At 37.0% G+C, this 25,153-nt stretch overlaps 1 long non-coding RNA gene across 2 annotated transcripts in view; it reads right to left on the minus strand.

Moving 5' to 3' along the window:
- Nucleotides 1–25,153, minus strand: part of LOC141513864 (uncharacterized) — a 187,859-nt gene that overhangs the window by 82,212 nt on the left and 80,494 nt on the right. Inside the window, exons 2-3 of one of the 2 annotated variants that reach the window (XR_012475896.1) lie at nucleotides 16,667–16,787; nucleotides 9,746–10,184 (exon numbers count right to left, since the gene is read on the minus strand). This is a non-coding gene — a long non-coding RNA (uncharacterized LOC141513864). Of the gene's footprint in view, nucleotides 1–9,745; nucleotides 10,185–16,666; nucleotides 16,788–25,153 lie in introns of those variants that run through there. The other variant, XR_012475897.1, reaches the window with a different exon arrangement.

The raw sequence follows: 25,153 nt of genomic DNA on the forward strand, positions 1-25,153 counted from the left end.
GCAAGGTAGTGGGGTTAAGTGATTTGTCCAAGGTCACATAACTAGGCAATTACCAAGTGTCTGAGGCCAGATCTCAACTCAGGTGCTCCTAACTCCAAGGCTGGTGATCCATCCACTGCACCACCTAGCTGCCCCATAAACTTGTTTTAATTGTAGTTTCTTCCTTCAACAGGAAGAAGAACCAATAAAAGGAACCTTTATTTTGGATCTAAATCTCACTAGCAAAAAGGAACTGGTATCTATCTTAGGAGCCAGAGGTAGGGAGAGACCACATTATCTTATCATTTGTGACAAAAAGAGGGGGAAGCTGAACAGAATCTGATATGCATCTTAGAGTTTGGCAGAGTAGATTTCAAAGGGCTTAGAGAAAACATAGGTAAGAATATATAGCCTAAAATTCTACAGTAGGAGATAAACTCTCAAGAATGAAACTCTGAGAACAACCAAAAAATTCCATTGTGGAAGAAAAGGGGAAGTTATCTAAAGAGACAGTAATACTAATAAACAATCAACTTGGAATGTGAAGAGTGTTAAAACTCAGAATGTGCGAACACTGGTGAGGAAAACTAAAACAACAAAAAAGGTTGTGTTTTTTTAAGGCTATCTGGTAGAAGAAAAGGAGGATCAAAGAAAGAATTAGATTACTGCTTGAGGTGGATATGACAGTGATGATCACCAATCGAGACAAGGCAAAGTACTCAATGGTTACCTTGCTTCTCTTTTCTGTGCCAAGGAAAATGATCTTTGGATTAGAAAAGACAGAACAAGAAATGACTAATAGAGAGTTGACACCCAAGATAAATAGGGAAATAGTTAGAGAGCACCTAGCTGTCCTTGATCAATTCAACTTGCCAAACTCATATAAATTACATCCCAGGGCACTGAAAAGAAGTGGTAGATGTAAATGCTGAGTAACTCTCTTTGATCTTTGAATAACTGAGCAGAACAAAAGAGGTGTTTTAAGGTTGGAGAAGGTCGATATTGCTGCTTTTCTAAAAGGGAAGAGAATTGAATCTTCATACTATAGGTCATTGAATATAGTTTTTCAATTGAAGGGATGATTAGTAAACATTTAGGAAGGAAAGTAGTGGTCAAAGAACCATCATGGTTGCATAATGAACAAAATATTCCAAACTAACTATACTCTTTTTTAAAAAAAAAAATAGTACTATATGGTAGGTCAGGGAATATTGCTGATGTGTTTATATGAATTTTAACCAATTACTTGACAATTATACATGCTATTCTGGTGGACAAGATGGACAGATATGAACTAGGTCAATAGTACAAATTAAGTGAATTTGAAACTATTTAAATAACTAGACTCAATAGACTATTAGACTAATAGTTTAATTAGTATAGTTTAATCATTTAATGTAGTTTAATAGTTTAATCTTAACTTGATTGAACATCCTAAGGATCTTTTTTAGACTCTGTATTGTTTAAACTGTTTTTATTTATGATTTGAAATAAAAGAATAGAGTATTCTTATCAAACTCCCAAAGCTAAGACTGACAGCTAACATATTCAATGACAGGGACAGGACTCAAAAAGATCATGTCAGGGCAGCTAGGTGGCGCAGTAGATAGAGCCCTGACCCTAGAATCAAGAGGACCTGAGTTCAAATCCAACCTCAGACACTTGATAATTACCTAACTGTGTGACCTTGGGCAAGTCACTTAACCCGATTGCCTTGCAAAAACCAAAACCAAAACCAAAAGATCATGGTAGGTTAAATAAAATATTGAACTGATTCTAACAAAATGAAAATAACAGGGAACAAGACAGTGACTGCTAGGGATTCAAAATTAACTTCACAAATATATGAAATGAGAGGCATAGCTAGTAACCATTCATCTAAAGGGGGAAAAAATCAGAATTTTATAAGATTACAACCTTCTCTGGAGGAATAAAAATGATATGGCAATCAAAAGAACCCAATTCTATTTTAGGCTACATGGTTAGGCATAAAGCCCAGGACTAAGAAGATGAAAGTCCCATTGCACTCTCCTCTTATGAGATCATATGTTGAGTACTTTAATCAGTTCTGGGTGCCATTTTAGCAAGGATATTGATGAGTTGGAGATTATCTTTAAGGGGGCAACCAGGAGAGTGAAGGGCCCCAAGATCATAATGTATTGGGAGAAGATAAGATTTAGGGAGTACATAATATCTGCTTTCAAAGTCTGACCAATGAAAAAGAGATTAGATTAGATTACTGCTTGACCTTAGAGGTATGAACTAGGAATAATGGATGGAAGTTACAGAAATACAAATTTTGTCTTGATATAATGAAAACTTTCTTAATAATGAAAACTTTCCAAAGGTAGGATGGAATCTCTTGAGAGATAGTAGTTTCCCCTCTTTGTTAGTGAAACAAAGGCTGGATGACTGTTAATTGTATTGTAAAGGAAATTCTTATTAAGGTTTTGATTGTTTCAGAAGGCTTTCCAGATCCAAGATTCTGTTATTCTACATGTAGTGAGGTCCACATATATAAGTGAAGGGACCTACCCCTGTATATTTCAAAAGGAGGCAGAATAGACATCTCTAGTTTCTTCTTACCATTTTCATTCCTACAGGAGGGGAAGTAGAAAGTTGGAGTGGAGGCCACCACTATGTTCTCCTCAGAGAGAAGAGGGTACCAGACTAGAAGTTCCTCTTCTTCCTTCAAATATTGTTAATCTAGGGGATATAATACCAATTATTTATTTTTAGTGGGAAGGAGCACCTCAAGTTCTATATTGAATACTTGATTCTTTTCTCATCAAATGCTAGCTCAACAATGAACATACAAAGAAAATGACAGAGAAGTTTATCCAAATTGTACCACAATAGAAATTAGAGAAGGTATATAGACATAGGAGGAACAAATATATATTATATAATATGTATGTTTACGGAAATATGTCAGATGATGTAGAGTAGACAAGTTTTTTTCATTGGGAGCTAGATAACTCAGATTAATCAAGAGAGAGTACCCAACCAAGACAAAACTCTCCAAAGTCTCTAGAGTAGCAAGCTGGGAATAGAGAGACATGATGGGAACTGCTCACTTTTCTCAAGTCCTCCCAGAATCTTTTCCATCAGCACCCTGAAGTGGGATTAATCTCTTTGGTCTTTTCTCATGAAACTGGAAATCAACTTAACACTACATGAAGAAGACTATTTCTTCAGAGTCCTCAAAGGGAAGACTGAATCTAAGAAAGTGTCCTTACTTAAAAGGCTATTTTTTTGGATATTTTCTCTGTGTATCATCAGACTTTGGACAGAAATCATATATATTCTCCCTGCCTAAATATAATTCCTCTCAAGTCACCATAAGTCACTTTGATAAATCACAAATCAATATAATATCTCCTCTTCTGATTGGTAAGTCCTTGTCTGGGATCACCATTTCATAAAGGGCACCTGCCATGCTCACTTCACTCCCAGCTCAACTCACTCTCTAGGCTCCTCCACTTTTCTTCCAGCAATCCTATTGCCTTCTCTATACTATTTTCCAGCTACCTTTTAAGTTTTGTTTCCTTTTTAGACTTTAAACACCTTGAAAATAGGTATCATCTTGTTTTCTTGTATTTGTATCCACTTAGCATAATGCTCGATATATAGTAAATGCTTTACAGTTCTAGAAGGCTTTTTGCTTCATCTTTCTGGATAACTATTGGGGATGGACAGAATATCCCATTCTATTTAGTAAAACAAATTTGGAGTCTTTGGAAAAGTGAGTAGATTTTATTGAGAAGTACATGTAGCTATGGTTGATCATAAAATAGAAATCTGTACCTTATGAAAGTTGGCATTCTTCCTCAAAAATAGAAATGATCCTGCCATTTTCCTAGCCTAAATGATATATTTTGTTTAAGCCAAGCCAAAAACTACTTAGTACTTCACAATTGTAACTTGAAAATAAACCAGTAGGGTTTCTCCATTTTTCTTCCCCTGCCTTCTCCTAATCAAAACCTAATCTAAGGAAAGGCTTAAAGGTCAGTCAGTTATACCTTAGGATAAGTTACTGTGTTCCTTCTCCCAGGAGCTTGTTTAGATTGTAAGGTTGACTTCTCATTGTTGAATGAAGGATTTTATCTCTTGCTAAAGAATTTCAGGAATCAATAGAGCAGGTGAATGAGATACTTTAAGGAATGGGGTCCTTTCTTTGTGCCTCTGTGATTGGACAAGGAGTCTGGGAGTAGCTACTTGTCTAGAGGATGGATGATAACTTGAAGAAAAACTATCTAAATGCAGAAGTACTCATGGTTTTCAGCAGAGCTGTCAAACTTGCTGTCTACTCGAATAGACTAACAATCCTCCTGTGTGATTAAAATGCAATTGGGAAATATTTATCAAAATAAGTAAAGATGCAAAAAAAAGCCCATAGATGGTTTTACATTTTAAAACTAAGTCAATATGTAGCCCACAGGGATCTTTATATATGATTATTAGCATTGTTTATATTTGCGTTTGATACCAGTAGCCACAGAGATAGGCACTGATGCTCCAAGTATAATTAGTCATTGCCTGTGGTTTGGACAAGGATGGTAAATAGTGAGAATGGCTTGTCTTGCCTGAAATGTTTCATTCATCCTCTACAATCAATAAACAAAAATTGATTAAGAGCTTCCTCTATGCCAGGGTCTGTGATAAACTCTGTAGATATGAAGAAAAAGAAAAAATAATCCTTGCCCTCAGTAGATTATAGTTTAATAAGTAAATCATCATACATATGAAGGTATATATAAGAACCATTTATAGAAGACAAATGATAATATTAGAGGCTCTAGCAGCCATGGGGACCAGTAACAGTCCCCTCCAAAAGATGGTACTTTAGCTGAGACTTGAAGGAAGCCAAGAATTCTAAGAGACAAATGTGAAGTAAGTTGACCAGTATAGTTTTGCCACTGTGTGCATGTTCATGTGACTCTCTCTCCCTCTCTCTCTCTCTCTCTCTCTGTGTGTGTGTGTGTGTGTGTGTAGTGAAGAATTATATTCTTATTGGTTCTTCATTTTTTGAGGAGGACTATCACAGGGTGATGTTTTGACTTGTATATGAATTGGGTATAAGTGAGACAAAGCAGCACAAAATTCTCAGTCTCTCTCTCTCTCTCTCTCTCTCTTCTAGATCATGGAAGACAAAAGTCAAGACTAATGATGATGGTCTGGGAGTCAATGAATGACCTTGGCACAGTACCTACTTCAGTTTCCTTCTTGACTGTTGGAAGAAATTGTTCTCATCTGCCCATTCCTCCTGGGAAAGTTTTCACTTGCTTAAGATAGACATTCCCCTAGCTCACTGATGGGTTTGAGACCTGTTGAATATTCTCAACCTGGTTTAGCCCATCTGCCTAAATAACATAGTCGCTTAGTATGCTACAGCTTCTTCGAATCCTAGGTGAGAGCAGAACAACAAAAGTGATGTATAAGAAGAATGGAAAGGGGTACGGGGACCAGATTATGAGGAGTCTAAATGCTAAATAAAAGAGTTCCTTTTTGATTCTTTGGTAATAGAGAGTCATTGGAGTTTGGAAGGAACAGGGGAGGGTGGCATGATCTGATCTGTGCTTTAGGAAAATACGTTTGGCATATGAGTGGAGAATGGATTGGCATAAAGAGAGACTTGTGATAGGGAGACTGATTAAGAGATCCAGGAAAGAGATGATAAGAACCTGAGTCAGGACCATGACTGTGTGAGTGACAAAAGGGGACACATATGAAGGATGTTATGAAGGATGTTATGGAGGCAGAAATGACAATGTTTGGCTATATCCTGTGAGCATGATTGAAGAGTCAAGAGTGACACCGAAATTATGAATCTGAATGATTAGAAGGAAAGCAGTGCCCTAGATAATAAAAAAATCAGAAGAGAGGTGGATTTCTGGAGAAAGGTAATGATTTCAGTTTTGGATATGTTGAGTTTGACATGCCTATGAAATTTATAGTTCAAAATATCTAATGGACAGTTAGTCATGCAGGATGACCCCAGAAGAGAACACAGGGTTGGCTAGGAGTCCTTTGCATTAAGATGTCAATTGAACACAAGGAAACCTATATTTTTAAATGGGTGGTCCCTGAATTAATTCAATTCAGTTCAGCAAATATTTGAAAGCTTAACATGTGCTAGACATTTTGAAAAAAATCCAAAAATCACAAAACAGATCAATTAGAGGGGGGATGGTAGTGATTATTCCCATTAAAGATAGGGTTACTCCAAAATGGTTCCTTAATTAACAAAATCTGAGAAACCCATCCAGTCCCAACCCTTCTATTTCCTAGGTAATCAGCTTAATTCTGGATCCTTCCCAAGGGGAAGCCTGCCAAGCACTGAATTTCTTGCTAATATCTTTGACTGCCTTAGCATTGGATTTCAGACTTTGTCGAGACTGAAGCTCAATATTCTGTTACTCAGATCATCTGCCCTGAGCATTCAAATTCCTGTCAACAGAAGAGATTTATAACTTCAAACTTCTACTCCTGTCTTTGCCTCCTACACTCTGCTACATGCTCTCATGAAACTAATTGTTCTTATTCTAGAATCTTATTGACAAGCATCAGAATAAAATCCCAAAGAGAGACATCATAGTATGGTAGGAAAATGCTTGGGTTTGGAGGCAAGACACTTAACAGCACAATTCATCTGAATTACCATTTCTTCTATAAGATGGAGATAATAACTGACCTTACCAGGCTATAATAAGGGCCAAACTAGATAATCTATATCAATTGCTTTGAAAATCTTACAATGCCATTTATATGCTAGCTTATATTATTGTTACAAAAATATTAACACAGGGCTAGAGGTAAGCATGGGGAACAGCTAGATGGTGCAGTGGATAGAGTACCGATTCTGGGGTCAGAAAGACTCATGTTGTTGAGTTTAAATCTAGCCTCAGACAATAGCTCTGTGGTCCTGAGCAAGTTACTTAACCCTCTTTGCCTCAGTTTTCTTATTTGTAAGGTGAGCTGAAGAAGGAAATGACAAACTACTCCTTTATCTTTGCCACCAAAAAAATTCAAATGGGCTCATGGAGAGTTGGATATGACTAAAATGACTGAACAACAGCAGATTATCAAAAATATGTGCAAAATATCTAATTTTCATAATACTATTGATGTTTCATTTTTATATTGCAAATATTTATAGATTATCCTTACTCCAAGAGAGGAATCATGTAACAAAATTATAATGACCTCATCTGAAAGTACATGAAACATTTCCCATCCCCAAACCCTCTCCCTCCTATGTTGCAGAGGGAAAAGAGAGAAAGATAAGGCATATAAATTTCTGGTAACAAGTATGCATAATTAATTAAAACAAATTCACTTATTTTATATATACAAAAATAAATATTTGGCACTGTAAGTATGCCACCTTAATTTACTAGTTGGTGCTATAATAGATTAAATATTCTTCAGACATCTCAAGTGAGTTAACATTCTGCAGAGTGTCCCAGCCCCAAGGTTGTCTTTACCAACTAGAATACTATCTGGTCCCAGGATTTATTCTGTACTGAATCGGCTGCACCCTATTTCTCCTCATTTGATTTGATCCTATTGGAAAATTTTACAGTCTATGCCAAGCTTGACTGAGTTTTTATCTCAGCCCACATAGCTTGGCTTGAAGGTTAGTCGAATAATTAGCCAGCCCCCTCACCACTGACACACCAGAGAGAGAGAGGGAAAGAAAAATTAAGGTTGTGATTAATATGAACAATATCTTCTCAGTCCCTCTCCCCTGACCCACAGTCAGGGTGTGCAGGAGCCAGTTGTTAAATTTTCATTGTAAAGAGCATTTACACCTTGGAAATCAGCAAATACTACAAATCAGGGATTGATTTATTGTTTTGATGATTATATATATACTTAAAGTTATGGAGATATAATAATAATAATAATGCAGATTAACTTTAAAAGTGTGCTGTGCCTATGATTTTTTCAAAACATTATTAAAAATAGTTACCCAGTATACTATTATCCACAAAGTTAAGTTCAAATATTTTACTTATACAACTTTTCATGAACAAATTTACTGCATAAAATGGAGTTTATCTGTATTGATAAATACTAATCCATTGGATTTTGGAGGCTTTCAAAGAGTCAAAAATGTAATTGTAGATCAGTATTTATTATGACCTTAGGGCAGCTAGGTGGCACCAGAGTGAATACAGGAGGACAGGAGTTCAAAATGAGCCTCAGACACTGACTTACTATCTATGTGACCTTGGGCAAATCACTTAACCCTCATTGCCTTGTACCCACTGTAATCTCCAGTTGTCCTGATTCATATCTGGCCACTGGACATAGATGACTCTGGAAGAGAAAGTGAGACTGATGACTTAGCACAGCATCCTCTCATTCAAATCCAATTGATGTACTTTTTATGGCATTACCTCCTTGATGTCATGGTCTTCTTTGAGAATGAAGGACAAATATAATCATTATGAGCTTAATTATCAGTCTCAGATAAAAAGACCCAAAGAGACATTTAGATTCTGTCTCTCTTCTGGACAGTCTGTATGCAGACCATTTCTGAAAAAAAAAAGCCCAAATCTATTATGGGTCCAAATCTTACCAAGTGGCCCCAGCTTTTCATGGAAATCCCCCTGTTTATTTGTTATGAAAGTAGTGTTAGGGTGGTGGTAGTGACAGAGCAGGGAAGGAGCCATATGAGAGATACTAATGAAGGTGAAAATCAATAATCCATAATAGATTTCATATGGGAAGTGAAGGAAAGGAGGAGTTGAGGATGACACCTAGGTTGTAAGCTTCAGGGATGGGGAGAATAGTGATGTCCTTGAAAGTAGTAAAAATATTTGGAAATGAGGGAGGACTTGGGGGTGGCTGGGGGTGGTGAGTTCTGTTAGGGACATGTTGAATTTAAGATTTCTGTAGGACATTCAATGTAAGTTGTCCAGTAGGTAACTGAAGATGCAAGACTAGGGGTCAGCAGAGAAGTTAGGGCTGGATAAGTATATTTAAGAATTATCAGCACACAAATGACAAAGTGATGAGATCATTATGTGAAATAATACAGAGGGAGAATAGAAGGGGGCTCAGGATAGACCCTTGTGGGATACTCACTATTAGTGGGTATAACCTAGATGAAGATCCAACAAAAGAGACTGAGAAGAAAAGGTCTAATAGGAAGGAGAAAGAGAGTGGAGACATAGAAACCTAATTTCAAGGATAAAACAATGATCAATTAATGCCAAAGGCTGCAAAGGAGCCAAGAAGATGAGGATTGAGAAAAGACCTTTAAATTTGCCAATTAAGAAATCATTATTGGGGTGACTAGGTGGTGCAATGGGTAGAGCACTGGCCCTGGAGTCAGGAGTACCTGAGTTCAAATTCAACCTCAGACACTTAATAATAATTACCTAGTTGTGTGGCCTTGGGCAAGCCACTTACCCCATTGCCTTGCAAAAAACCCTTAAAAATCATTATTAACTTTGGAGAGAGAGGTTTTGGCTAAATGATGAGTTTGTTGGTGATGGACACTGAAAAAGAAATGTCAATTGAAATTTCAATATTTTTAGAAATGAATCCTGAGTGCTATTATTTAAGCTGCAGCTATCATTATTAGGGAGGGCCTTATTCTCAGGAATTCTTGCCCCTAAATTCTAGAAAAACTCAAAGAATTGCAATTTTGGTATTAGCTAACTTGCACATGGATTTATATATAATAGGCAATTTGAAAAGAAAGTGGTAGTCAGTTACTGTTTGCTGGTTCTTTTTTTATTACTATGTTTTCCATTGTCAATTGTTTATTTTTTCTTGCTCTCACCAAACCCTTTTCAAAACCCTTGTGACAAATGTGCATAGTCAAGCAAATTCCTGGATTGTCTAGGTCGAAAAATGCATGTCTCATTGTCTGCTGGTTCTTGTGCTTCTCTTCAGAAAGTATTGGGCAGGGACCTGCTCCCCTAGGTTCTGCTGGTTTGTGGAGCTAACCCACCCATAATTCATTCTTCCTGCTTCTCATTTCTAGCAGACAAAGCCTCTTTGGATCTCTCCTTCACAGTCATCAATAGATGAGATGCAACCTGTTGAGCTAACCAGGCACCCATGGTTTCTGCCTCTGTGGCATTAGTTCTAGAGACTCTGGCAGCAGGATTCTCTCTCAGTAGGATGAGGATTCAGCCAGCTGGCAGCAGAGAGGAGGCTGTCTCTCCAAGCTGCATATTGAGGATCTGAAGATAGGAAAAATCAGTCTGAGATTACAATGTGGAGCTGATACTCAAAATCCAATTTCTTTTGAGTAGATACAACAATCTAGAATATTACAGTCCAACATGCAACTGCTCACAGATGTGTATATATACACATACACACAATATATTCATGCATTATGCCTAATGTTCTATAATATCCTTTGTGTCCAAAATTAGATTATAGGGCTGCTTAATGTTCCTTTGGAAGAGGATGACACATTAGATTGCCTTTATTGTCTACCTTCTCACATCATGAGAATGTAGAGAGGGGGATAGGATGGAAAGATCACTAGATTTGGATCTCACTGGATCTGGGTATAAATCCTAGCTCTGCTACTTACTATCAAACATCTGTAGGCCTCCAGTTTCTTCATCTGTAAAATGATGGGTTTTGCCCTAGATGATCACTAATGTTCCTATAAGCTCCAAATCTTTGGTCCTATTCATTCAGTGTTTGTTAAATGCCTATAATGTTAGTCACCATGCCCATGAATTTCTTGTTCAACATTAGCTTTAATATGTATGCACATATATTCATATGCACTATAGGAACAGGTTATATGCTACTTGCATCACTTGTTTATATGTATGTATATATATATACATGCATATATGTACATATATATTTTTTCCTAGTCATCCTTTGCTTCAAAGAGGACCATTGACATCAGCGGATAATATCTTAACTCTCTTGAATTGGATTGAATTGGATTTAAGTGAGGTAGTGTTGCTCAAAATCGTCAGCCTCCATCTTTCTTCTAGAGTCATCAAAGTCCAGGAGCAAGACAAAAGACAAAATGACTGTGATGGTTCAGGATGCAATGGATGATCTTGGCTTCATGAATGAAGGCATGCACATACATTTTTCTGTATATCTATATCTATATCATCTATATCTATATCTATATCTATATCTATATCTATATCTATATCATCTATGTCTATATCTAATCTATAAATTGATATATTGATATAGATGTATAGATATATGCATATATATACAGATACACATGTATCTGTGTATATATAAACATATTCCCATATATGCTATCTTTTTTTTTCAGTCATCTTCCAATTCCTCATTGTGCAGCGCAGATGTTTGCTAACAGAATTGTTGTTCTGATGTAGTGAGCCAAATACTGCTATCCTCCCTATTTTTCAAGTCTCAGCTCACATCCTATCTCTTTCTGACTACTCCAGGTCTCTTCTGAACTCCTATAGCATTTGAAATAAATCAAATTCAAATTTTAAACTACAAATCTCAATATCTAATTTAAAAAAATATTTCACTGCAGTGTTAAATTGTAGTTCAATTCAACAAAGCATTTAAGGGTCTCTGGGGATATAAAGGTGGAAAAAAAACAAATGCTGACTCCTTACCTTTAAAAAGTGTATCGTCCAATAATGTGCAAATAATTGTTATGCAATGCAGACTGTACTAAAGTGTAAAAGAGAGGTTCAATCAAAATCATCCACTTCCTGGGAGGAGAGGGAGGAATTAGGGAGGGCTTTAGGATAAGGTGACATCTGCACTGGCTGTGGAAGATATCTGTAGATAGAGATTGGAAGGGAATTTGTTCTGGGTTTGGAAGTTGGATAAGATTGGGGAATCACTTTGGCTCAACTGTTACTTGCCTAGTAAGAAATAAACTTGAAAGATAGGTTGGAGCCAAAATGTGACCAGCTATGAATTCTAGGCTAAGTAGCTCATATTGTATAGTGTAGGCAATTGGGAGGCACTGGTATTTTTTGAACAAGGGAGTGAAGTGATCATATAGGTGCATTAGGAAGATGATTATGCCAGCTGTGTGAAAGATGAGACAGAGAGAGATTGGAAACAGACAGCCTCTGAAGCCATGTTATCTAAAAATCATCAGAGCCTCTCTGATGTGACTAGAAGTAAAACTGGGAATAGGTGGGGTTATTACAGCTATGTATTGGCTCAAGAGCATACCTAAGTCCATTCAAAACCTCCCCAGCCCATTACCCCTCCCTGCCAACAACTGTCAACCTGTCCATAGGCAAATGCCACTATACCCCCCTTCTCTCTGCCAGCATCAGGCTAGCTGAATCAGACCCATAATTCACTATTCAGTAAATTTTGTTCTTCAATTGGATGAGCCCCAATACCCTCGTAACACATTTTCCCTTTGTGAGATATATGTAAAATATTCCGTCCGTCTAAGTGTTTTTCAAAGAATCAAGCTCTTACCTTTTAAAATTACATGGGGATGGCATTGTTCAAACATGTAAGACTGAGTATTCCAGAAAGCATCAACAACAGGATACAATGCACTAATTTTACCCCACTTTGACTTGGAAAATGTAATCGGTACTTACAGAAATTGTAAATACTAAAGAATCAAGGTAGTAGGATTATTCTAAAATAGGGCGCTAATACATCAAGCAAAATAGCTTTTTGCTAGTCTTAACTGGCTGCCATTATCTATCAGAGAAGCTATACCTCTGACCTCAATATTGTAAAGAAACACAAATGATTATAAGCAGGTGTCCCAGGATTTCTGGGCATAGAGTAGGGGAGAAACTTTGAAATCTCAACTCGTGAAGCAAAGTACAGGAAACCCCACCCAGGGCCTGGGTATGCCAGGACAAATCCTAATTTAGACCCCACCTCCTATGTGAAATTTTCCCTAATACTCCACCTGCACTGAATAACTCTCTTCTTGGAATCTGTGTGTCATATGGCATAAGATTTAGACCCAAGTTGAATTACTTTACATTCTGCTTTCTAATGGTTTCATGCATCCAAAACCTATCTTTCCAACTAGATTATAAGTCTTCTCAAGGGTAAAAGATTGTCTTTTGCATTTTACCATAGCTGGAATGAATCTTAGTCATCATCTAATTCAACACCCTCATAATAGAAATAAGGAAACAGACGCAAAGATGTGAAGTATTTTGCTCAAGGCTAAACAAATACCAAGTAGCCAACTTGATAATCAAACCCAAGTCCTTTGATCCATAAATCACAGTTCCATTTGCAGGGTTAGGCACACACACGGTGGGTGCTCAACAAATATTTGAATTGAAAATCGTTATCTATGGGAATTCTGTGGATTGCCAAGAAGCAAGTCCTTTGAGGTAATAATTGCAAAAGAGTAGCTATATATCTTTAAAAAAGATTTGAGGAAGTTTGCCAGAAACAGACTTCTGACATAATTCTAAGGCAGGAGACCAGAGTATACTAAATATAGAATCTTAAGACTAGAAGGGGCACCAGGGTTATAATTTAGATGCATTTCCTAGAGAAGGACAGAAGCAATTGAGAAATTGCAATTTGATAGCAGGCCACGGGGTTTCAGAGAGAGTTCAGAAGTGTGGGAAAAGAGGCTTCTGATATTATCAGTAACTATCAAATAGGTAGTATATGAACTATTGATTCAAGTCAGTTGTGTCCATCATTATTCATATTGTCTTTTCTTAATGAAATCCAAAGCCTCATGGGGATCTTTGGAAGCATCCCCAGTAGAAAGCAGCCTACTCCAATGGGCTAGAGTAGAGACAAATTTTCCTGGAACCAGTCCTAGAGACTGTTTTCTTTTTCCAATTTTCTGTGGAGATGAATAAAATATGTAGGATGAATCTTCAAATGCCTGAAAACTCTTCTATAATCTCTCAACCTTTGTCATCTATTCTTTAGGTTAAGGGATCTCAGTTCTATCTGTATTGTAAGTTTCTGTTCATTTTTAAGTCAACTGGAACTGTCCTATTGTCTTTGTTGTATGGCTTTTTTTGGCCTTTTCATATACTCTATTGCATTGTTCTTTAACTATTTTATATATGCTAGCATTTTCTTAGCAAAATTGCAAGCTCATAAAGACCAGGAACTACCTGGTTTCTTGTATTACTCACCCTACCTAATACTGGGCTAGAAACATAGTAGGTACTTGATAAGTATCATTGTTATGGGATGCAAAAGATAGATAAAAATTCAATTATGAAAATTTATGTGCAATGGAAAGCCTCTTCATAGAGCACATTTTTCCCTTTAACCAATTCCATTATGAAATCTGTGTGTTTGAGAAAATACTTGTGATGATCATCAAGTTTATCTCCCTACCTCCATGCAGGAATACCCCTACCTATCCAAAAAGTGGGGAATCAGGGTTGAGGCATCAATGGGAGGACTCTGGATTTAACCTCTGCCCAAGCATAAATCCAATCTGAAACATCTTCAACAGGGACTTTTACTCAAAGATTTATAATGAAAGGAAAGTCTGTACTCTTCAAAGGCAACCCTTTCAATTTTGGGAGAGTCATATTTCAATTTTTCCATAAATCAATGATCCTATTGATTTGAATGGTTCAGACCACAAACTATTCATTCCTTCTCAGTCATAAACTCTTCATGGGGTGTTTGCTCAACTTTCTAGGGACCTTCTTCTCAGTCTATCAATATTTCAAAGTTACTAATGGATAATCCAGGTTGTTTCTCAGCTTCTCAATCCTGCTATATTATCAGTCTACTTTTTCCAGTATTTTACCTCTGATGACATCTTTCTCTGTTACATTCTTGGATGGCAATGTGCTACATCTTGCTTATTTTCACCATTCCCCTATACATGTCCTTTAGGTGATCCCTTACTTTAATTCTTTGGAGACCATAGTTCCCATGAGTCTTAATTGTTAAGAAGTTTTTTTGCATTGAATTGAACTAAAATATATTTCCCTGCCATTTTTATTCATTGCACCCAGGTCCAATCCTTTTCCTTCATAACAATCTTTCTAATACTTGAAGTATTTGGATATCTCATAAATCAATAGAATCCTCAGCTCTTCCAAATGATATACTCTCCTCACCATTCTGGTAGTTCTTCTCTGCATGTGCTCCATATCAATGTGGTGTGGAGAATAAGACATTCTAGGGAGAAAACTCTCAATATAAGAGGACTATCTTGCTTCATACCAATGCTACCTAACTTCACATTAAGATCTTTGGCTGCCACATAGTATTCCAGACTCTAAACTTGCAGGCTCACTAAAACTCCAAATTATTTTTTCCCCGTTCTTACTTGTATAGTTGATTTTTTGAAACTGGGTAGGATTTTAAGGAGGCAACTAGGTGGTGCAGTGGATAGAGCACCATCCCTGAAGTCAGGAGGACCTGAGTTCAAATTTGGTATCAGACACTTAATAATTGCCTAGCTGTGAGGCACTTAACCCCATTGCCTTAAATAAATTAAAAAAAAAGAAATTGGGTAGGATTTTTCATTAATATCTATTAATTTCAGATCTCCATTATAACTTATAAAGATCATTTTGGATCTCAACTCTGTCATGCAACATGTTATCTCTCTTCCAGGCTCGAATACTTTATTGTATCACCCACAAATATAATGATCATCTCATCTAAGTCACTGATAAATGATGATCAGAAAAATATCAAGGATGGAACCCTGTGACATTTCAAGGGGTACCTCCCTCCAGGTTTATTCCTCTGAACCTAAATTTCCTCATCTCCAAAATGGGAATGATAGTATTTGCCTTATTCTAGTTCAAAAGTTCTGACTGAGATTCAACAGTCTCATTTGATCACCCAATTTCAGGGTTTTATATATAGCTAGAATTTCTATATTGCTTTAAGCTTTGTAAAGCCACTTATAAATATTATCTCTGTTGATCTGCACAATCCTGGCAAGTGGGTTCTGTGATTATTCCCATTCTTACACATGGAGAAACTGAGGCTGACAGTAATTAAGTAATTTGCTCAGACATAGAAAGTGTTTAAATCATGATTTGAGCTCAACTCTTCCTGACCCCAAGTACAGCACTTTACATTTTGTACCATCTAACATCACTTTTTCCTCACTGTCAGAAAACCGCCTTGCTTTAATTTGTAATGGCCCCTCTTTCCTCTTCTTCTATTCTGTTAGTCAACAAACATTTATTAAACACCTATCATCAAATATCAGACATGGTACTGAGCTGAGGTAAGATGAAAGTCTGTTCAATACACCTCATCTTTGGTGCTTCTTAGCTGGTTTTTCAGAATGAATACCAATTTCATTTATAGAATCATAGAATTTTAGGGTTGGAGGGGGGCCTTAAAGAACATACAATCCAACTTTTATTTGAACTTGGTTCCCCTCTTTAATACTTACAAGTGGTCATACCACTTCCTCTTGAACGTTGGTGATAATAAGAAACTCATTCTATACTAGCATAGCTTGTTTCATTTTTGGACAGCTCTCTCTCTACATCGTAGAGAACTCTGGTGGTACTATGAAGAAATCACTGTCTACCAATTGTATGAATGAAGTGATAGAAAGCTATTCCTTAGAGTGGCTTAAAATTTACTTTCCACCATTAGCTCTAGATTCATTCTTTGGAGCCAAGATAGTTCTTCAGATCCTTGAAGCTAAAATCCCCAGTTTCTGAATTCCTCTTATAAGTCTATGCTGGGTACTGTTGGATATTTAAGAAAAAGATGTCATTCTTACCTTCAAGGAGTTTCTCTTTCACAAGGTTTTAATATTGGAGTTACAAATTCTTATCTTGTGTGAGATTCTCAATAAGGTCTTCCCATCTCTCATTAGTTATGGATTTCAGAGAAGCATTAGGCTGACAATAAAGTAAAAGAAAATAATACTGAAAGACTGTAATCATGACTTATCAATGTAATGTCTACTTATAACTTTGGAGTATTAATGGAGAAACATTCTTCCTTGCTCTTCACAGAGAAGTGATGACTGTAAGTGTGGAATGAAATATTATACAAAGCTGTATTTCCAGGGGGTTGACTGTCCTTATTTGCTATAATTTGAGAGGGGGTATTACTAGGAAGTTATTGTAATGTAAAAAATAACACCAACAAAACCTTTAAAGAATAAAACAATAAAACATTAGTTTTCTAATGCCCTGGTTCTAACCCCCACCCCCTTCTTTCCTCCTTTACTTCTTATGTTCTCATAGCTTTCCTTAGGACCTAAAACAGATTTACTAGACTCATAGCCTTCTAATCGTGGGCATTAAAAATCACAGTTGGCTTTTATTCTCCCCCTCCTCACTCTCCCCCATGAGATACTGAAGCTTTGGTGGAGTGTGTGTTTACTTCATTATCCAGAGAACTCCTGTGAATAAGCTGTTAGATTAACTTCCCTGGCTCAGAAAGAATCTGTACTGGCTCAGTCAATCACTCCCATCACAGTCTTCCTTTCCTTTTTCTTTTTCAGAAGCAAAACAATAGCTGATAAGCATGAGCTCTCAAGAGAACAATGTGGAGCCTTCACTGCAGTCAGAAAGGAATGATCAACAAATTGCTCTGTTCCCCTGTGATGCTCCCTCAACACTTGGGAGGTTGGATGGGGAATGAGCAGAAACCCAATGGGGCAAGGAAGCCTTCGAGCTGAGACATAACTTCTAAAAGAAATTGGCTTAGAGCTGCTAATTATCTCCCTGCCCCCTGAAAATGCAAAAGGCCCTATTTCTCTGGAAGAGTCTCTGGTCATGGAGAATAGGAAATGGACAGTGTAAACCAATTGGGTGGAGGATGCAGAGTCAATAAGTTTCACTCTTGCCCTTGGTTCTTAACCACTTAGACTGGGGCAATGGACCCTGGATTCTTGGATAGATTTAATCTTCTAGGGAGATAGTTTTGGGAGATACTAGGATTTCTTGTAGTTAATTGAAGACCATTCTGGATAGAGTTTTCCCTGAAGGAATAGCCATTGAAGGCTCTACTTACCTTCAATATATGAGGTTAAAACCCACACTTCCCTTCTTTTGATTTACAGAGATCAAGGACAGTATTTTCTTTCTTCCTTCCTTCCTTCCTTCCTTCCTTCCTTCCTTCCTTCCTTCCTTCCTTCCTTCCTTCCTTTCTTTCTTTCTTTCGTTCTTTCTTTCTTTCAAGGTTTTTGCAAGGCAAATGGGGTTAAGTGGCTTGCCCAAGGCCACACGACTAGGTAACTATTAAGTGTCTGAGGTCAGATTTGAACCCAGGTACTCCTGACTCCAAGGCTGGTGCTCTATTCACTGCACCACCTAGCCGCCCCCAGTATTTTATTTCTTAACTTAATTTCCCATGGTGCTTAGCATGTTGTTTTACATATGCTAGTGTAACAAGTGCATAATACGTTTTGAATTCATTACTCACTTTTCCATGTGTTCACGGAACAGTATTAAGTGGCAGTCAGGTGTTGTAATTTATAGAGCAGCGAGCTTAGAGTCAGGAAAACTTGAATTCAAATCTGTCTTCATTTACTTATTAGTTGTGTTTTTCTTGGCAGCTTATTTGATCTCTATCTGCCTCAGTTTCCTCTTCTACAAAATAGTGATAATAATAGTAATAATAGTAATAATAATAATGATGATGATGATGATGATGATAATACCTACTTTCCAGGTTTGAGAAGCAAATGAGATCATATTTGTAAATTACCTTTTATTATACTTATTTCTTTTGTTGTTTTTTTGCAAGACAACAGGATTAAGTGTTTTGCCCAAGGTCACACAGCTAGGTAATTATTAAGTATTGGAGCACAGATTTGAACTCAGTCCTCCTGACATCAGGGCCAGTACTCTATGCATTGTGCCACCTAGCTGTCCCTAATATAATATAATTATTATTATTTACTACATTTCTACTATGTCCTGATCCATGTGCTAGAAACTGTGAATATATTAAACTATAAGCTATGGCTCTGCTTTCATAGTTTGACTGGTCAGATAAGACACATTAATTACTTACGTAACAATGGAAGACAATATATAGGTTTGGTAAGATAAGGAGTATAGATAATAAGCCTGGTAGAAGATTAGAATAAGGAAGATTGTTGGGTTTTGAAGCATTTGTGGGATATCTCAGGGTAGAAGTGATACTTGAACTGGGTCATTAAGAATTGGAAGACTTTGTCTATGTAGGAATAATAGAGGGTGGCAATTCTGTTTTTGTTTTTGTTTTTAGGTTTTTGCAAGGCAAATGGGGCTAAGTGGCTTGCCCAAGGCCACACGGCTAGGTAATTATTAAGTGTTTGAGACCGGATTTGAACCCAGGTACTCCTGACTCCAAGGCAGGTGGTTCATCCACTACGCCACCTAGCCGCCCGAGGGTGGCAATTCTGAATGGAGACAATATAAGTCAAAGTATGGCAATCAGAATGAATAAGGCATGTGTTGGTTATAACAAGGAAAATAATCTGGTTCATTTTGTTGGAGAGGGGGAAATGACACAAGGTTAGATAGGGAGAGTATGGCCAGTTGTTGGATGACCTTGAATGATAGACTATGTTTACCCTTGATCTTGTGGGCAAGGGGAAATAATTGTTGAACATCCTTAGTCAGCACTTAGTACATTACCTGGCATATGCATAATAATAGACTTGTTGACTTGTCATAGTTTAATAAGAATGAGAGGATGCAATTAGTGCTAACCACTTAGCAACCTATAGCAAACAGTTAAGTGATTTGCTTCTCCAATATTCTCTTCCCTTTAACTTTTCTATAACCTTTAGGGAGTTGTGACAGCCCTTGTTTCAGAAATATTGTTGTTAGAGCAGAGTCAGGACCTAAGTGAAAGTTCTCCAAGTGTGTAAAATGTACTACCAGGGATTGTGTCTAAGTCTGTGTGTTGTGTTTGAGTGTACTTCCTCAAGTGTACTTCCAACTTTTGAGGAGGTCCTTCTGACCTCCAAGTCTTGGCTCTTTATTTGTCTTATGATGATGATGATGATGTTTGTCCTTCATTTTCCCATGACATTAGGGAAGTGATACCATGACATGCATGTCAATAGGATTTGAGTGAGGAAGTGCTGTGCTAAGTCACCAGTCTCATTTTCTCATCTGGAGCCATCTGAGTCCAGAGGTTGAATCCAGTATCAACTGAAGCTGCCCCTAGATGTGAGGCAGTCAGTGTCAAGTGACTTGCCCAAGGTCACACAGTTAGTAACTATCAAGCATCTGAGTTCAGATTTCAACTCAGGTCCTCCTGATTGGAGAGCTGGTGCTATGTCTACTGCACCACCTAATTGCCCTTTAATTTATTATAAGTTCCTTGAGTACAGGGACATTTTTTGCTTCTTTTTATATCCCCAGCACACATCTGACAGAGTAGGTACTTAATAAATATTTTTGATTGATTAGTTGATTATTGTGTTCCTGACATATTGGAACACCAAATAGATATTGATCCCATTAGGAAATGTGATAACATTTTTTCTTTAAATCCCGGTTTTGCTTATCACTTATAGTAGATCTCAGATTAAACCCACCCTGCAGCCTTTGTTGCTTGAGAGAAGATAAGCTTCTTTAGGGCAGGAACTGACTCATTTTTGTGTTTGTGTGCTGTCTGCCCCATCACAAGCACTTAACAAATCCTTGTTGCTATTTCAAATTTGATTTCTGACTTTACTTCAACAGAGAATATAGCAGCAGAACAGGAGTTGGAGCAGAAGATACCATGTCATATTGAGCTAGTTGTCACATAGGGAACTTGGGAGCATTTAAGAATTAGGGCTGGGTAGGAAGAAGGCATTGTATAACCTCTGGATATTATCTGAGCCCTTGACTTGATTCCATCCTTTCTGAAGATACAGGTAGTCTGGGCAAATGGACAATATATCAAGAAAGTCAAGGAATATGTTTGTGTTTTGGAGAAAAATCAGAAGAACAGTGTAACATTTAAAAATAATATTCTTTTTAAAAATACTTCATCCAGCTGTTTTCTCCCTCAACATAGCACACATTGGCTCTGTGGCTTCTGGAGGGGAGATAATCATTACTGCTCTGGAGGGAGAAAAGGCCATATGTTCAATATCAGAAATTTATAGTGTTTCATTTTCTGAGCTCCTAGTTACTAATGTATTAAGTTCTGTGGAAAATTCTCCCCATAATATTCTGTGATATTTTTTCTTCTTAATGGCAGAAAGCTCCAGTAGAAGGCAAAGACATTTCCTTGTCTGAATTACTGCCACCATGAAACAGATTGAAAAAATATATCATTTTTATGTCAACCAGTAGCATCCCAGTCCACACAGGGGTGTCTCCTAAAGCCATCAAGATAGTATCAAAGCATTAATCATGTCTGGAACAGAGAGGCCGCACTCTTCCTGCCTGCCCTCCCCCAAACACCAGCCAGGAACCCACAAAGGTTCAAACCCCAGGGCCAGCTGCAGCCAACGGGAGAGACAATGCATACAAGATTCAATCTTTGAGCTCTGCGATTAGAAGCACGTTCCTTCCGACTCCTGCTAATGGACTAAAAGGACAAGCTACTGCAGGTGACAACTCAGAATTTGGACTGGACAGCCCTACACAAAGAAGACTGTAAGGAATTGGACCTGAGTGGTCCCCTTCAAATTTGGTTTGCAAAATTTCTGTTATTATTAATCATATGGAAAATCAGGAACAAGGATGATGGAAGTGATGAAGTTGTTGCAAATGTGTATAGGTGAGATGAAGTAGAAACACACATACAATCACATACATACAAAAATACATTAGGCACAAATAAAAATAATTATAATTGGGAGACAGTATGGCTTACTAAATAGAGTTGACATTGGAGTCAGAACGTCTTGAGTTCAGATTCCACTTCTAATATATATTAGCCATATGACTCTGGGCAAGTCATTTTATCTTTCAGTGCCCCTAGAAAATCCTCTTAAGACTGTAAGCTGCAGAGAAGGTACTGATCTGTAGTGGTAGAGGAAATTCTTTACCTGGAGTTCCTTCATTGGTAAAATCATAGGTCCAATATTGTGTGTGTGTGTGTGTGTACGCACAAATACATATGTGCACACATAGATACATATATGCACACAGAAACATACACATATATAATATATGTGTATGCTATAATAATCATGTTTTAAACTTTAGGAGACTCTTTTCTCACAATAAAACTTGTGCAGTAGGTGATACACCCACATATATAGACACTCCCAAAGGTACTTCCAAAATACTGAAGAAGCTAGCACCCTTAAAATCCCAACTGATCTAATGATAAAAGAAGCACAAAAATTCAGTGAAGAAAAGAAATCCTCAAAAACCAGAATTTTTCAAATAGAGGTTAAGAGGCAGAACCAAGATGGCAGAGTTAATGTAGCAATCAAGCTGAACACTCCTAATTCCCCTCTAAGCACCTTTAAAATAGCTCCTCAAATCAAATTTTGGAATGCAGAGTCAATGAGAGATCAGTGTGAATTTTTTTTCCCCATCTTAAGACAATGGTGGGTTTTGGAGGTAGGTACAATAGAAGCAGCAGTAGCATCTTTGGAATCTTTCAATCCAGAGACAGGGGAGTCAGACAGCAGGTAAGAAAAAGATTATAGGAGACTTTTTGCTGGCATTTGGTGCAATTGGTACTGACTGACAACTGTTCAGTCCATAAGCAATTGTAGGCAGCAGTTCCTTGTGGAGAGGAGTACTTCTCATCAGTCACAAAGAAAAAGGAACCCTGGTCATAGTACTAACATTAGTACATAGCACCTGTGGCTTCATGAAAACAGGGGCCCTTTCCTGGACAAAGACCAGAGTGCAAACCAGGAAGGCAGTGTCCACACCTCTCCCTGAATCAAGCAACCTTGGAAGCACCAAAAACTTGCAGATTTGAAAATATTGTCAGGATAAAGTTTGAAGCTTGGGAAAATGACTCCCCAAACCTAAGTGAGCAGACCCAATTTTAACATAAATTTCAAAGTCAAGAAATAAACTATTTAAAAATGAGCAAACAACAAAGACCATTATATATATACACTCATAAAAAGACAATAATGTTGAAACAGCTACAACCAAGTTATAATTGCATCCAGATCCAACAAGAATTCCTGAAAGAGTTAATGGAAGAGATAAGAATGGTAGAAGAAATGTTGGGGAAAGAAATGAATGCTCCAAAAATTATGAAAGAGATAAAAAGCACTCCCAGAATACTGAAGAAGCTAGCACCTTTAAAATCTCAATTGACATAATGATAAAAGACGTAAAAGACGCACAAAAATTCGTTGAAGAAAAGAAATCCTTAAAAAGCAGAATTGACCAAAAGGGACAAAAGATACAAAAGTTCACTGAAGGAAATAATTCCTTAAAAATTAGATTTGGGAAAGTGGAAGCTAATGACTCCATTAGCCATCAAGAAAAAAAATAAGTTAAAAGAATGAAAAACAGGGGGATAGCTAAGTGGTGCAGTGGGTAGAGCACATCCTTGGAGTCAGGAGGACCTGTGTTCAAATCTGACTCAGACACTTAGTAATTGCCTAGCTGAGTGACCTTGGACAAGTTGCTCTTAACCCTATTGACTTAAATAAATAAAAAAAGAATTAAAGTAGAAGAAAATGTGAAATATCTCATTAGAAAAATAACTTGTAAAATAGATAAAGGAGAGTTAGTTTAAAAATTATTGGATTACCTGAAAGCCATAATCAAAAAAAAGAACTTACATATTATGATGTCTTTGCAAGAAATTTCAAGAAATTATAAAGGAAAATATCCTGATATTTTAGATCCAGAGAGTAAAATGAAAATTGAATGAATCTACTAATAAGCTCCTGAAAGAGATCCCAAAATGAAAATCCCCAGGAATATTACAGTCAAATTCCAGAGCTCCCAAATCCCAAAAATATGGCAAGCATCCAGGAAAAAAAAACCAAATCAAATATAGTGAAGCCACAGGATCACACAAGATTTAGCAGCTTTCACTTTAAAGGACTTGGAAAAAGAGATAGGACTGCAACCAAGAATTACCTACCCAGCAAAACTGAGTATAATCCTTCAGGGGAAAAATGTATGTTTAATGAAATAGAAGACTTTCAAGCATTACTGATGAAAAGATAGAAAATTAGGCATTAAAAGATTCAAGAGAAGCATAAGGAGGCAATCATTAAAGAGCAATCATAAGACACTCAATAGAGTTGGCTATTGATATTCCTTTAAGGGAAGATGATACATGTAACTATTAATAACTTTTTTATTATAGCAGTTAAAAAAAAGTTGGTATAGAGAGTGGGCACGAATATAAGTCAGTTCTGTTGGAATGATAACCCAAAGAATGAAAGTATAGGTAAAAGGGCTACACTGAGAGAGGGGACAAGTTGAAGTAGAATGAGGAAATTTTTTCACACATGAAAGACACATGCAAGGAAGAGTTTTTATAGTGGAGGGGAAATGTTGGAGTAGAGGGCAATGTGTGAAGATCTGTCTTATAGGAATTGATTCAAAGAAGGAAGAATAGATGCATATTTACATACATGAATACATACATACATACATACTCAGTTGGTTATAGAGATTGATCTTACCCAGTAGGGAGATAGGAGGGGAAGAGGATAATGGAGGAGGGAAGGGGAGGGGGAGGAGAAGATAAGAGAGAAAGCAAGTTAAGAGACTCAGTAGTCAAGAAGCAAAACAGACTGAAAGACCTTGGAAGAGGAGAAGGGAGAGGAGAGACAGAGAGAAAAACCAAAATAGAAGAAAATACACAGTAATTTTAATTAAGAGTGAGAGTGGAATGAATGTGGGTTGAAATCGAATGAAATCGAAGGGGATAACAGAATGGATTAGAAATCAAAATCCAACAATATGTTGTTTATTAGACACACGAAATCCAAAGAGAGTTAAGATAAAGGGGTAAAGTAAAATCTATTATGCTAAAAAAGTCAGGGAGAGTAATCATGATCCCAGACAGAGAAGTGCAAAAAAGAGACCTAATTCAAATGGATGATCAGGGAAACTACATTTTACAGCAAGTTTCTCTAATACAGATCTCTTTTCTCAAATACATAGTGAACAAAGTTGGATTTATAAAAATTAGAGCCATTCCATAATCAATAAATAGTCCAAGGATATAAAAGATAATTTCCATATCAAGGGAATTAATGAAAAAATTGGACAGAAAGGTGGTCTAGCTTTGCCAGATCTAAAATTTTATTTTAAAGCATCAGTCATCAAAATTATTTGGTACTGGTTAAGAAATAGAGTGATGGATCAATGGAATA

The sequence above is a fragment of the Macrotis lagotis genome, chromosome 1 (assembly GCF_037893015.1).
Source record: "Macrotis lagotis isolate mMagLag1 chromosome 1, bilby.v1.9.chrom.fasta, whole genome shotgun sequence".
NCBI classification, from domain to species: Eukaryota; Metazoa; Chordata; class Mammalia; order Peramelemorphia; family Peramelidae; genus Macrotis; species Macrotis lagotis.